This window comes from Notamacropus eugenii, chromosome 1, assembly GCF_028372415.1.
Source record: "Notamacropus eugenii isolate mMacEug1 chromosome 1, mMacEug1.pri_v2, whole genome shotgun sequence".
In the NCBI taxonomy this organism is placed as follows: Eukaryota; Metazoa; Chordata; class Mammalia; order Diprotodontia; family Macropodidae; genus Notamacropus; species Notamacropus eugenii.
In genome coordinates this window covers 594,031,382-594,045,427 of record NC_092872.1, presented here as the reverse complement: position 1 = coordinate 594,045,427, position 14,046 = coordinate 594,031,382, and positions in this window count along the sequence as shown.

The following is a 14,046-nucleotide window of genomic DNA, read 5'->3' as shown; positions in this document are numbered from 1 at the left end:
CAACTCAGTATCCCATCCTCAGCTCACTCACCACTCCTAGCAGAGGATAGGGCATGATAATGATAACAACCAGAACTTACATAATGCCTACTATATTCTAGGTACTATGTGAAGAGCTTTAGAAATATTATCTCATTGGATTCTCACAACAACTCTGAGACATAGATGCATGTCCCATTTTACAGTTGAGGAAAGCAAATGGAGGTTAAACAACTTGCCCAGGGTCACATAGTTTGTACGTAAGTATCTGAGGTCAGATTTGAGCTTAGGTCTTTCTGACTCCAGGCCCAGCATTCTAACATTGCACCATCTAGCTGTGCAAAATAGATGTTCAATAAACATGTGTTGTATTAATAAATGACTAAGATATAATATCTGCCCTCAAAAACTTTACCGTCTCATTTAGGAGTCAAGGCTAACTCACATATGAAACCACTGAGAGACAAAATAAAACAGTAAAGGATCCAGGGCTAGAGTGGGTGTGAGATGCTGCAGAAGTAGCTGGTATAGTGGACTTGGATTCTGATCCTGCCTCTTTGTGATCTTTGGAAAGTCTTGCCCCTCTGCTTCCTAATTTGTAGATAATTTGTGATGAGGCCTCAGTTGGCTATCTCAGGTTCTAGACACTTTATCAGTTGGATTCATCTTCATACTATAGCTCATAAGCCCCCACTGGCATGTTTTACTTTTAGCAGTCAGCCATGGAATACACTTACTTAATAACAGAGGTATTTTAATTAAATAGTCATATAAATAGAGTAGTGATATAAAATTTGCCCTATAAACCTTGAACTCATCCTCCCATGAATACATACACACTAAGTGGTAGGAATGGATATTTATATGAATTTTCTATGGAACATTCACACATGGTAAACCGATGAACATCCACATATACAAAAATACACACACACATACACATAAACATGCACACAAAATCACACACTGGAACACAGGAGATCAAGATATACATGGGAGGATAAATCATTCCCCCCAAGATTAAAAAATAGCTCTCATCTTCTACTGATGTCATCAACCTCCTCTCTAATGTGCCTGGTTCCTGACAGATATTGTGTTCTCCCCACCAGGCACAGCTTTCTGTTCCAGCTGGTCATTGCCTCTGGCTATTTTTAGGGCCACCTAATACCTTGAAATCACATCCACTGGGGATGCTGTGGTTATAGCTCTTTTTAGCCAACCCTGTCATCCATTGGAAGGTCATGTGGTTAATAAGCTTCTCTCCTGCAGAGAAAAGGCTTTCAGTCTCTTTCTGTTTCCCCCACTATAGTTCTCAGCTGAGACACTACCTTCAGAGCCACCAAAAACTTGGTCTTCCCTCTATAGGAGGTGATGGGATTAGAAAACCTTTCACATATAGAGATGACTATAGTTCACATTCCCTGCCTATAGCTATGAAGTTTGTTTCTGCTTTGTCAGTCAGATTTCTCAGCCAATAATAGTAAAATTCTGAATTTTTCTTAGGCTGCATCAGTAAATACAAAGCATAGGGTAGGATCAAGTCTGTCCTTTGGCCTCTTCTGAGAGTTCTTCTATTAACTCCTCTTCTTTGGAATTCCTTCATTATCTGCTAGATTCTGAACTCTTTTCTAGACTGAACTATGCTCACTTTGTCTCTCAGTTCATCTGTCACCTAACTTGTGGTCATAAGTCTATTTTAATTCTGAGATTATATCACAACCTTGTTGAGGTAAATTTCCCCAGAACACTATTTCCTAAAATGGAAAAGAGGTTAAAAGACGTTGAGGTAAGAAAATTATTTTAACCTTACCCCAAAATTCCCTTTGTACTTTACAAAATAACCACAGGTATAATGGGTATGGAATTCCTAGACTCTTTTGACTTTTGTCACACTTTGAGTTTGAATAATTGCAAAAGCTTTCTCATGGTTACCATATCTCAAGTCTCCCTGCTCTAGCCATCATCATCATCATTGATGGGGTATAGGCTCAGAGAATCCCCTTGAACTCTCCTTGAATCTTCCATTTGATCTGGTATTCACCTGAGGCCATAACCCTTCCATCACCACTAGGTCCAAATCTCTGTTACCCATAACCTAACCTAGCCCTCCATTGTCTGTTACCTCACAGGCTGATCCTTCACCTGGAAGATGGGCCTGTATCTGAGAGTCAGTATGGCTTCAGAAAGGGCCAAGGAACAGTTGATATGTTGTTTGCTGCCCAACAACTCCAGGGGAAATGCCATGAGCAGAACAGAGGTCTCTACGCAATGTTTCTAGATCTGACCAAGGTCTTTGACACTGTTAGTCATGAGGGCTTATGGAAAATTATGTCAAAATCTGGTTGCTCAGAGAAGTTCATCAGCATTGTACATCAGTTTCATGATAGCATATTTGCTCGTGTTCTAGGTAGTGGACAATGCTCTTATGTTTTCCCAGTTACCACTGGAGTGAAACAGGGCTGTGTACTTGCTCCCATGCTTTTTAGCAAGATGTTTTTAGCCATCTTGACAAATGCTTTCAATGAGGATGAATATGGCATCATAGTCAACTGATGGCAAGTTCTTCAATTTGAAAAGGCTATAAACCAAGACCAAAGTGGAGGGAGTGTTGGTGCATGATTTTCTGTTTGTAGATGATTGTGCACTCAATGCAGCTTCTGAAGCTGAGATGCAACAAAGTATGGATCAATTCTCTGCTGCCTACGCTAATTTTGGCCTAACAATCAACACCAAAGAAACACATGTGCTCCATCAGCCACCACCACACCATCCTTATGTGGAACCATCAGTTACAACAAATGGAGGAGTTCTGAATGCTATGGGTAAGTTCACTTACCTTGGTAGTATACTTTCCAGGGATGTACACGTTGACAATGAGGTTGACACATGCATTGCCAAAGGTAGCTCAGTGTTTGGGAGGCTTCAAAGAAAAGTTTAGGAGACTACCAAACTGAAGATCTACAGAGCCATTGTCTGACCTCATTGAGGTATGCCTGTGAAACATGGACAGTCTACCAGTGTCATGCCAGGAAACTGAATCACTTCCATTTGAACTGTCTTAGGAAGATTCTGAAGATTACCTGGCAGGATAAGGTACCAGATACTGAGGTACTTGCTTGAATTAAACTACCAAGAATTCAAACTATGCTTCAGAGAGCGCAACTCTGATGGACTGGTCATGTTGTTCAAATGCAAATTGTGTGCTTGCCAAAAAGACTATTTTATGGAGAACTCGCATGGGGCAGGCGATCACATGGTGGTCAGAAGAAGCAATACAAGGACACTCTCAAGGTCTCTCTCAAGAACTTTGGATTTGACTGTGCTACATGGGAGACACTGGCACAGGACCGCTGAGCATGGCGTGCCCACATCAAAAAAGGTGCTGCGCTCTATGAGCAAAGCAGAATTGAAATGGCACAAAGGAAACATAAGATGCACAAATTTAAAGTAACCACCCCAAATGTTCTCATGGACTATCTGTGCCCAATCTGTTTTAGAGCATTCTGAGCTCATATTAGTATGATCAGCCACAGTCATACACATTGAAACTTCACTTTATCATGGTGATGTCATTTTGGTCCTCTTCAAGAACAAAAGACAACAACCAACCAACCAACCTCCGGATTGCCTCCAGTTGTTTCCCATCTTTGATCCTATCAAAATCCCAGTCTCCTGGTTCCAACCTGTAGTCACCCCAGAGACATCAAGATCCTCCTTAGATTCCTCCTTAAGACCTTCCCTAGACCCCTCCTCCCCGACTACTAGACTACTCCTAGATCACTCGCACAATCTTTCTGTATATAAACTCCATCTTGCCTTCATGAAGATACTCAGATTCAATCTAGCTGAGATTCTGTCTGACTTGCTTGTCAGTAAAAGTATTACAAATGGTGAGGCTTCTTAAAAGTCAACCCAACATGAAGGATGTTTAATAAAGTTTATTTTTCTCTTTGGCTAAATGAAGGTTTGAGTCAAATTCAATCAGGCAGGAACCAGAGTGTCAATATTTTGGGATCTCAAGCACCCCTAACAACCTCAGCAATCATCATCATTCTCATCATTCTCATCTGTCAACCTGTCATCATCATAATGGTTTTCCTAAAGTGCAAGTCTGACCATATCACATACACAGATCCCCATTCAAATAAATCTAGTGGATTCCTTTGACCTCCAGAATCAAATGTAAAATGCTCTGCATAGTTTTAAAGCCCTTCATAATCTGCCTTCTTCCTACCTTTACAGTCTTCTTATTCCTTACTTATCTTCACTGTAATCCAGGGACACCAGCCTCACTGTTCCATTCCTAAGACATTCCATCTCCTGCCTCACTGCATCCATGCCTCATGGCTTCCTTAAATTATCAGCTAAAATCTCACCTTCTACAAGAAGTCTTTTCTGATCTCCTTAGTACTAGTGCCTCCAACTTGTCCTGGATGAATCTTGTTTTTACATGGTTGGTAGTATGATGTTTCCCCCATTAGAATCTGACATCCTTGAAGTCAGGAACTGTTTTTGTCTCTCCCTCTATCCCCAGGGCTTAGAACAGAGCTTGGCACAGAGTAAACACTTAATGAATGTGTCTTAGCTTGACTTGGGTCTTTCAGCAACACATCAGAGTAGGCATTGTCTGTCTTTCTGTGTGTCTGTCTCTGTCTCTTATCTTTTTCCATCTCTGTTTTACACACACACACACACACACACACACACACAAACATATGCACACACACACCTCCATATAAAATAAAGGGGTCGGGCTATATAACCTCTAAGATCCCCTTTAGGTGGAACTTTCTGAGTCCTTGGTGTAGAAATCCAGGTCAGTGAATATATCTTAACTATAAAGTAGGCCAGTCAGTGGCCACTAAACCCCTTCTGAGCCTCAAACCAAATGGCTTCCAGATGTCCTGGGGCTTCTGTGAGTACACAGTGCATCTTTAGGAAGTAAGGCGAGATCAGAACAGGTCCAGGGAAAGAGAATCCACCCTAGTCCACAGCTCTCTCCAGGAAATAGACTACAAACTTAAACTGGGTCCCAAGATTCATAGAATTTCTGAGAAGCAGGAAAAATTCTTTTGTCTTCCCTAGTCTCCCTTCCACCCCAAATTTCTGAGGAGATCCCAAGAAAAGGGGTGGGGATGTATCAGCAGGTCAGACAACTTGCAGCAAATTGTAGTATTCTGAGAGGCCCTAAACTCACCAAAAATAGAAACTAGTCCAGGCTGAGAGAGTAGAGCTAGGCTTCTCCCCTTCTCCATGTTTCAGTCACAACCTAAATCCTGCCACCTTTGTCAGCGTCAGAGTCTCAGATGGTCCAGAATATCTGTGACATCAGAGATGTGATAGCACTCTCATTTTTCTTGGTTGTCATTTGGTTTAAAGAGGGAGAGCCTCTGATAAAAGTCACATCTAGGACTTGTGGGGGACCTGACCTGGACTAGGACCAAAGGACTGCATGTCATGGATGCTTAACAAATGTTTCTTTTTTAAACTGAATGAAAAACTCCATAGTCAGATGAGGCATTCTGCTTATCTTTGCCACATACTTTCTATAAGCAACTATCTGGTGTTTCTGCAGTGACATTAGATTCCCCATCAACTTAGAAATCAGATTTCCTTTATCTAAAGAAGTTCTATTGGGGTTCTCTTCCCAAGCTATGTAGGGAGAATACATTTTGCACGTAAAGCAAATTTCTCTATTTTTGCTGAATCTACTAAATAGTCCATGCAGAGAGCAGGCCCCTCGGAGTGTTCTTTCTGTCTGTTCTGCTAAACATAAGTAAGACACTCAGGTGGCTTTGCTGTTAGCTGAGAGCCGGGGGACTAGGAGACCCCCTAGGGGGCCACAGCCCAGGAAACTGAGAACTGTGGTGTTGTATAACTCTCCTAACTTTTCAAGGTACTTTCATATCTATAACTTGATTTGATCTTTACCACTGTATATGCTGAGGGACTGGGGAGAAGTGGGACACCTATTATTCATTTTTAATTTCTTTAAGGTCTTGCCATCATTTTGGGGGGGGTTGAAGTACACAGTGTGCCCTTACCGTGGCTGAGCAGACTCATAGGAGTTGAGAAGGCTCTGCCATGAGCTGGATACAAATAGTCCCTATGAACATTTGGAGTGGAGATGTCTCCAAATGCAAATCCCCATTATCTTCCTCACTAGCCAGGGATACTTAGCAAAGTGTTTAAGGGCATGGGATGTGAGAAAAAGATTATGGGATCATAGGCAGGGGTATTGTGAGGCTCAAATGAGATAATGGATTTAAACCACTTTGCAAACCTTAAAATCCTAGATAAATACCAATTATTGTTGTTATTATCAGCCTCTAGTCACCTGATGTCCAGTCTGGTAATGATTTCATTCCCTGAACCTTGTACTGACTTCCTGCTGAGCTTAAGAAAGGTTTATAAAGCAAGAAACGCAAGGTTTAACAACCAGGGTCTTGGTTTAAAAAAGAAAAAGAAAAAAGTATGCACAAACACTTTTAAGCTTAATCTGAATTATTAACACTTTCTTAAGTCCAGACAATCAACAAAACGCGACATCAAGTCATTAATTTCTGGACTGCCAATTTCTGACCTGTAAATGCTCACAAAGTAAATTTAACAACCTGCTCACTGGTTAGAGCAGACTCCAGCACACCCCTGGTCAGAGTTTAGAGATGTAAAGTTGAAAGGCCTCTCAGAAATAATCAAACTCAACCTGTAAAGTTTACAGATGGGGAAACTGAGGATTAGGTAGATTAGATGATTTTCCCAGGGTTACATTGTAAGTATCACAATCAAGATTTGAACTGAAGCCCTCTGACTCCAAAGCTGGAGTGCTTGAGATGGAGATAAAATTTCTTCAAGGTGCCATAACATCTCTCTCAGAGTCTAAAACTGTAGTCCTATCCATCCTGAGTAACTGATTAAGCTTAACTTCTTGTATTCAGGTTCATTAGAATGGATGTTTTTATAGCATTGATTATCAAGGATCACAAACCACTAAGAATATTATGTGTTAACAAGTTCTCTACTCTCCTTTCAGACCAGTGGCTCAATATTTTTCATCTTTAAATCAGAAACCTACTACAAACTCCAATTTCTCCCACATCTTCCTCCTTTGCCCACGAAAAAAAAATTAAGATAAATCAACTTACTGTTTGCTCCAGAGTGCTGCCAGCAGCAAACAGTTGTTTGTCATTCTATACCTCTGAACTCCCTTTCAGCATCCCTATAGATTTTAATGGATGGGAAAAGGAAGTATAAGGAGGAGCCTTAGGAGGTATAGGAAACTAACTCACCTTTTTCCTGTGGTTCCAAATTTCCCACAGCTTTCAGGACTTTGCAGCAGATTTTTCACATGCTTCTCTCATGAGCCCCAGACTCAGAAATGGTGATTTAAGGAGAGAGAAATAGAGAATCTGTTGTGACCTGTAGGCCACACTTGTCTTCTTGTTCCATTGTTTCAGTCATGTCAGATTCTCTGTGACCCCATTTTCTTGCAGAAATGCTGGAGTGGTTTGCCATTTCTTTCTCCAGCTCATTTTGCAGATGAAGAACTGAGGTGAACAAGGTCAAGTGACTTGCCCAGGGTCACATGGCTACTAAGTGTCTGAACCCAGATTTAAACTCAGGAAAATAAGTATTCAGGCCCAGTGCTCTATCCACTGGGCCATCTCGCTGGACCATCACAAATGGACAAGGGCAGTAACATCTTATTGCTGTAAGATCTCAGAGGGGTCATAAAGAATTACCTTCTGCAAAGGATCTAAGCCATATCTAAGTTCTCCTGCATAGATGAAATTTATCCTGCTTTTTAAGTCTCTAAAAAAGGTAAAATTCACAGCAATAATGAATGTTCTGGTACCATTTGCATCATTAATGATTTCTAGAATATGCAACTCTAACCTGTCAGATCACATTTGGAATATTGTGTTCAGTTCTGGGCACCATATTTTAGGAATGCCATTGATAGGTGGTAGATCTACCAAAGGAGAACTAAAGTGTTTCAAGATCATACCATTATGAGAATGGATTGAAGAAACTATGGGAAAAAAAAGAAGATATGGTGGGGAGGTGACATGATAGCTATCTCCCAGTTTATAAAAGGATATCTCATGAAAAATGGATTCAACTTGTTCTGCTTGGCAAAACTAGGAATAATGAGCAAAAGTTGCAAAGTGGCAAATTTAGTCTATAGTAAGGGGCAAATTCCCAATAATTCAAGTTACCCAAAAGCAGACTGAAATATCTAGGAAGGTAATGGGCTCCCCCTCATTGGTGGTCTTCAAGAGTTGTCTTACCAATCTTTGGTTACAACGTGGAGGAGTTCTTATATAGGCACAGGTTGAATTAAAAGGCCAAAGTAGTCCCTTCCAACTCTGAAATTCTCAGATTTTTATTCTAAAACAGATATGCTGAAACTTTTTTGAAACATAAATAACCAGAAAAAAACCCTGCATTTTACCTCTGACCCACAAGAGTTGCCAGGTTTTTCTGACTAACCCTGATTTCCAAACATAGCTAATTAATTCTAGTAACTTTTCTGGAAGAGATTTTTATTGACCTTAGCAGAGTACATACCTTGTTAACTGATTGATTGGAAATTGGAATTGATATCTTCTATGTCTTCCCAGAAAGCTTTTTAGAGTTAACTGAGATCAGGCCTTTCATAGGAATAAAGAACTTAGGAGGAATTGGTGTGGAGATGAGTTTGATTTTGGATAAATTGATTAAAATACTGACCAGATCCAAGCGGAGATATCCAGCAAGTAGCTACTTGGAAATGTGACTTTGGAGCTAAGAAGAGAGGTTAAGTCCAGAGACAAAGATTTATAAATTATCTATGTAGATTTAAAAGTTATCTGTGTAAACTGTGGGAGTAGGTGAGATTTTCAGGAGAGAAGAGGATAGAACAGGACAGGAAAGAAACCTGGGGGATGCTTACTTGGGGAACAGTAAAAGAAGAGTAAAAAGGAAAACGAGTGGTCAAAAGAATTATTTCGTTTTTAGAGAAAAGAGAGTGAGTGCAGATAAATAGACATAGGTTTGGGAGCTGGGGAAGAAAAGTAGAGGATATTATATCAGATAAACTTAATCTTCCCAGGAAAACAGGAGACTAAAAAATCTGCTGATTGGGAGGGAGGTGGGTGTAGAGTTGGGAGTTGAAGGACAGTGAGAAAAATTTGGAAGGGCCACAGAGGTATTATGTGATAGGGAATAGATAAGAGATTGTTACAAGGATTGCCAAGATGTAGGAGGAACCAGAAGTTAAATAGCACAGATTTTAAATAGTGTAGGAAAACAACACTGAGATCTGTGATTTCATCAGTATGGAAAACTGCCCATATCAAAGTAGATCCAACTCATTAATGATTTAGTAGATTCAGCCCTAAGCTATTGCTTGAGATATGCAGAGGTTATGACATGCACAGTTTCAATCAAGCATTTATTGAACATCTACTAGGTACCAGGTACTAATTTGTCCTTAAAGATCCAGCTTGTGTCAGAAGTGAGATATGAACCTAGATCTTCCTGAATCCTAATGCAAACCTCTATTCACCATACTACATTACCTCTGTGAAGCAAGAAAACTTATTGTAATAAAGTGGTGCCAACAGTAAACATAATAAGAATTCTGACAAATAAGAAAGAGAAAATGGAGGCAGGTAGGAATGATGAATAGAGCCAAGGTCCAGAAAGGCAGAGCACGGGATTATTTTAAAAGCAAAGTACACGTCTAATGGTGGTTATCTCTAGGGTGGTTGGGGGGAATGGAGAAGAGGGAAGGGAGAAGAAAAAAAAGAGAAATGTATATGATAACCTTGTATATTTAAACGATATAGAAAATTCTACATAGTACATTTGCAGTTTCGTATGCAATTATCTTTTTTATACTGTTATGGAAATACTTGTTTTATTCCATAAATTTAAAATTAAATAAAATTTTTAAAAAGATCAGACTGCAAGGGCTAGCCTTTTAGAGAAGTAAAGACTGGCGTCCTAGATTCTACCTGCAAAGGCATCGTGATCAAATGGGTAATATATGTAAAGCATTTTGGAAACCTCACACACTGTATAAATGTCAGCTATTATGGTAATTTATAACTGACATTTATGTATCGATTAAAGGATTGCAAAGTGCTTTACATACATTATCTCAGTTAAGCTTCACAACAAGCCTGTGAAGTAGGCACTACTAGTGTAATTATCCCCATTTTGCAGATCAGAATATTGAGGATCAAAGAGGTTAAGTAATTTGTCTAAGGTCATACAGCTAGTAATTGTGAGAAGTACTAATTGAACCCAGGTGTCCCTAAATATCTCCACCATGCCACTTTGCCTTGAGGGGAATGTAACTGAGGTTGGGCCAAGAAACAGTAATCCTACAGGATTTTTATTTAGGATAATACAGTGGAAGAATAGTTCTCCACTCACAGTGATGGACATGGTACAGAAAAGCTGACTCTCATTAGAAAAGGCCACAGAGAAAATAATATCAAAGTCTCTTAAGTACAAGGGAAGTTAGAGGTAGGATGTTGGGGAGATCCCCATACTTTATTTAGGGCCAGATACTCCATCTTCCCTCACTGAGTAGAGGACTAAGACGGAAAGCTGTTTAGTCAATAGCAGGTACTAAGCCTCAAGAAAGTAAGGCTGGCAGGCCCCCAAGAGCAGCGTTGAGGGGAACAGAAGCAACTGTGACCATATTGCCCTCCAGCTCTGATCACCAAATGATCATGCATTGTCCTCAGAAGTTTAATCCATACCCCTTAAGGGAGGGCTGATCAACAAGGGAGAGAGAGGTGGAGATGACTCCAAAGACACCACCTGCGAGGGCCCAATCAGTGCTGAAGACACAGAAGCAAGTGAACCTGTGGTTTTTCACAATGTTACTTTCTCCTAGTTCTCCTATTACCAGGCTAACTTCTTTTATTCAGTCTTCTTGGCTGGCTCATCATGCTTATCACACATTGATATCTGGAAGTGTTCCTCAACTTTCTCTTCTAGTCCCTCTTCTTTCCATATACCTTCCCTCATATTGGCCCTCATGGATTTAACTATCTTCATGCAGATGACTCCTAGATCTATATATCCAACCCTACTCTCTCTTGTTATAAGCCTAACAGCAATCACTTATTTAGACTAGTTGTCCTAGATACATCTCAAACTCAACAAGTCCAAAACTAAATACATTGCCCCACCTCAAAAAAATTCTGCCATCTTCCCTCTGTTTCCTATTTCTTTCAAAGGTACCACCATCCTTCCAGGCTGCTAGATTCATGATCTCAGCATTATCACTCCCCTCCATTATCACTCCACTCCATGCCTCACTCCCCCTCACCCCAAATCCAATCAGTTACCAAATCTTGCCATTTCTACCTTTTCAACATCTCTCACATCTGACTCCTTTTTCTCCACCCAAACAGGTACCTCCTTGATTCAACTCCTAACCACCTCTCATCTGGATTATTGCAACAGCCTCTTAACTGGAATCCCTCCCTAAATCTTTCCTCACTCCAATCCATCATACCTACCACTAGCTAAACTTTCTTTTACCCCTCAGGGTAAATCCCTGCTTGATTCATAGAGTTATGATTGCCCTGACTCTTCTTTGAGGGGAAGCCACTTTGGAGACCACATGATGTCTGGTGCCTCATAGGAAGTAATGGGCAGTGATAGGGAGGTGTTGATATCTAAATACTTGATGTCCATCCCTTGTACATAAATATGAGTCATATAGTTGATAAACTTAGTATCAGGGGTTTGCTCCCTAGCGCTGCCAGGATCCTTTGACTTCTGACACAGGCATGCCTCAGAAAATAGAGAAGGGCTCAAAAAGAAATAACCAAGGACACTATGGCAGTCACCATCAGCCCTGGCCTTTGATGTTGTTTCCTGTGCCTAATACCTCAGGAAGATCACAGCATAATACACTAATACTCTAGACTTTCCCAGAGATAGACATCATATAAGGAATCCAGCACAGAGGGAAATCTGTCCAAGTACCAAGACTCCACAGAACTGCCTGGTTCTACCAAGAAGACAGGTCACCTAACTTCCTTGTGCTCAAAAAAGAAAAAAAAAAAAAGAAATCACACAACAGAAAATAGAAGGAACCTTGTTATGGTTCAGTTATCTATCAGTTGTGTCCGACTTCTTGAGTTGTTTGGTTTTGGGGGTTTTGTTTTGTTTTTTACTATACCAGAGTGGTTTGCTATTTCCTTCTCCAACTCATTTTATGGATGAAAAAACTGAGGCAAACAGATGCTTACATAAGGTGAATTTTAGCGTAAGTAAGGTAGATTTTAGTGTATGTAAAGTGAATTTTTGTTATTATTTCTTAGAGTTCAGTTTCCCAAGATGCATAGCCATAACAATCTCTTGTTCCCAGGTATTAGATATGAGTTCCAACAGTTATGGTTCAAAACATCTCCACCACATTTGCACAGCATTATATAATGATAAATAATATGAACATCCAACATTTGGTACCTGGGGGTTGAAGACAGTGTAATGGGGTGGGAATATGTTAACATTTAAGGATTGAGTTCAGGGAGATTTTCACTGACTAGAGAGAATTCCTTTGAATGGGAGAGATGGAAAGAAATAATGTGTTAGTTCAAAAGGATCGTAAGATCCAGTAAGGGTTTGTTTTGTTTTTCTTTTTTAGAAGTAGGAGGCAATGGGTTATATTGGGCAAGGAAGAAAGTAGTAGATAAAGATTGAATACTGAAGGGTAGTTTAGAGGCAACTTGGCAAAAAAGATTAGATCCAATCCAGGATACATATTGAGGAGGGAGATGAACTTAAAGAAGAGTAACCTTTTCATTAGAGACTAGATTAAAGGAAATAATGAGTAATGAGATGTAGGGAAGAGAAGAGAAAGCTCACAAGGCATACTCTCTAACTTCTTAGTAATGTATGCAGGGAGGTCCTCCGCTGAGAGGATGGGGGAAGATGATGACATGGTAGACTTGATAAGAGAAGGTTTAGGACAGCTTCTTGTGAAACCAGGGAAGAATAACAGGATTGCCTTGCAGTAATGAGGGCCCAGTTGAGATTATACAACAAAAATTTGCAATTAATCCAGTCCAGTATGTGGTGGTATTTTGGCTAAGAAGTTGGAGGGGGTGGGGTAATGGACAGTACTAATACCTGTATACTCAAAAGTCTGTCTAAATACAAATTCACAGCAAACTAGAGATTTCAACATAAGAAAGTAAATATACTCTTGTAAGTATAACTGAGGCTTTGTGACATGATTGATACAATAACTGATCTCCTCTACAGCTGCACAATATGGATAAGTCAGAAACATTATGCAAAAATTACCAGTCTCCCGGCTTTTATTTGTTACATATAGGTAGTCTCAGTGTGAAAGAGACACAAAATAGTTAAGTATCAGCCATCATTTGGACAATTGGCAGCAGCTGCTGCCTTTGTGCCCCTATAGCTCAGCTGCCCCACTGAATACACACACACACACAAAATGATGTATTCAAGGAAACACTATTCCCCTTCCAAGTAGTCACTGTGGGAGGCTGTACATTCATTCCAATAATGCTGTCTTTGCTCAAAACATTTTTGGATCTTGTAGTTTGGTAAATACCTTTAATTCCTGTGGCCCAAAATCATTTGAGTGTACTCCCAGTATGGGAAAATCTTCATCCTTTTAAATGTTGATGGTCATAGATTTAGAAGTGGAATGGATTTTAAAATCAATCAGTCTAATATTCTCATTTTACAGATGAGGAAAATGAGGACCAGAGAGTTGAAGTGGTCACATAAGACAGAGCAGAACTAGAATTTGAATCCACATCTTCTGGCTTCAAGTCCATTGTTTTTTCTACCATGCCAAATTACTGTCAAAAGTTATTTAGAGCCAAGTCTGATGATAACCAGATGATCAATCTGAGAGCACTTTTGGTCAAAAAATGAAGTGTCATTGAAAGTAATGACCAATATCTCATGAGACACCTGCAGTGCCTCTGAAGGCAGTTTCTACAATGAAGGGCAAGCTGAGGCTCATTGCCTGTCAATGACAGCCCTTTCCATCTCCTATACACACCCCTCCCA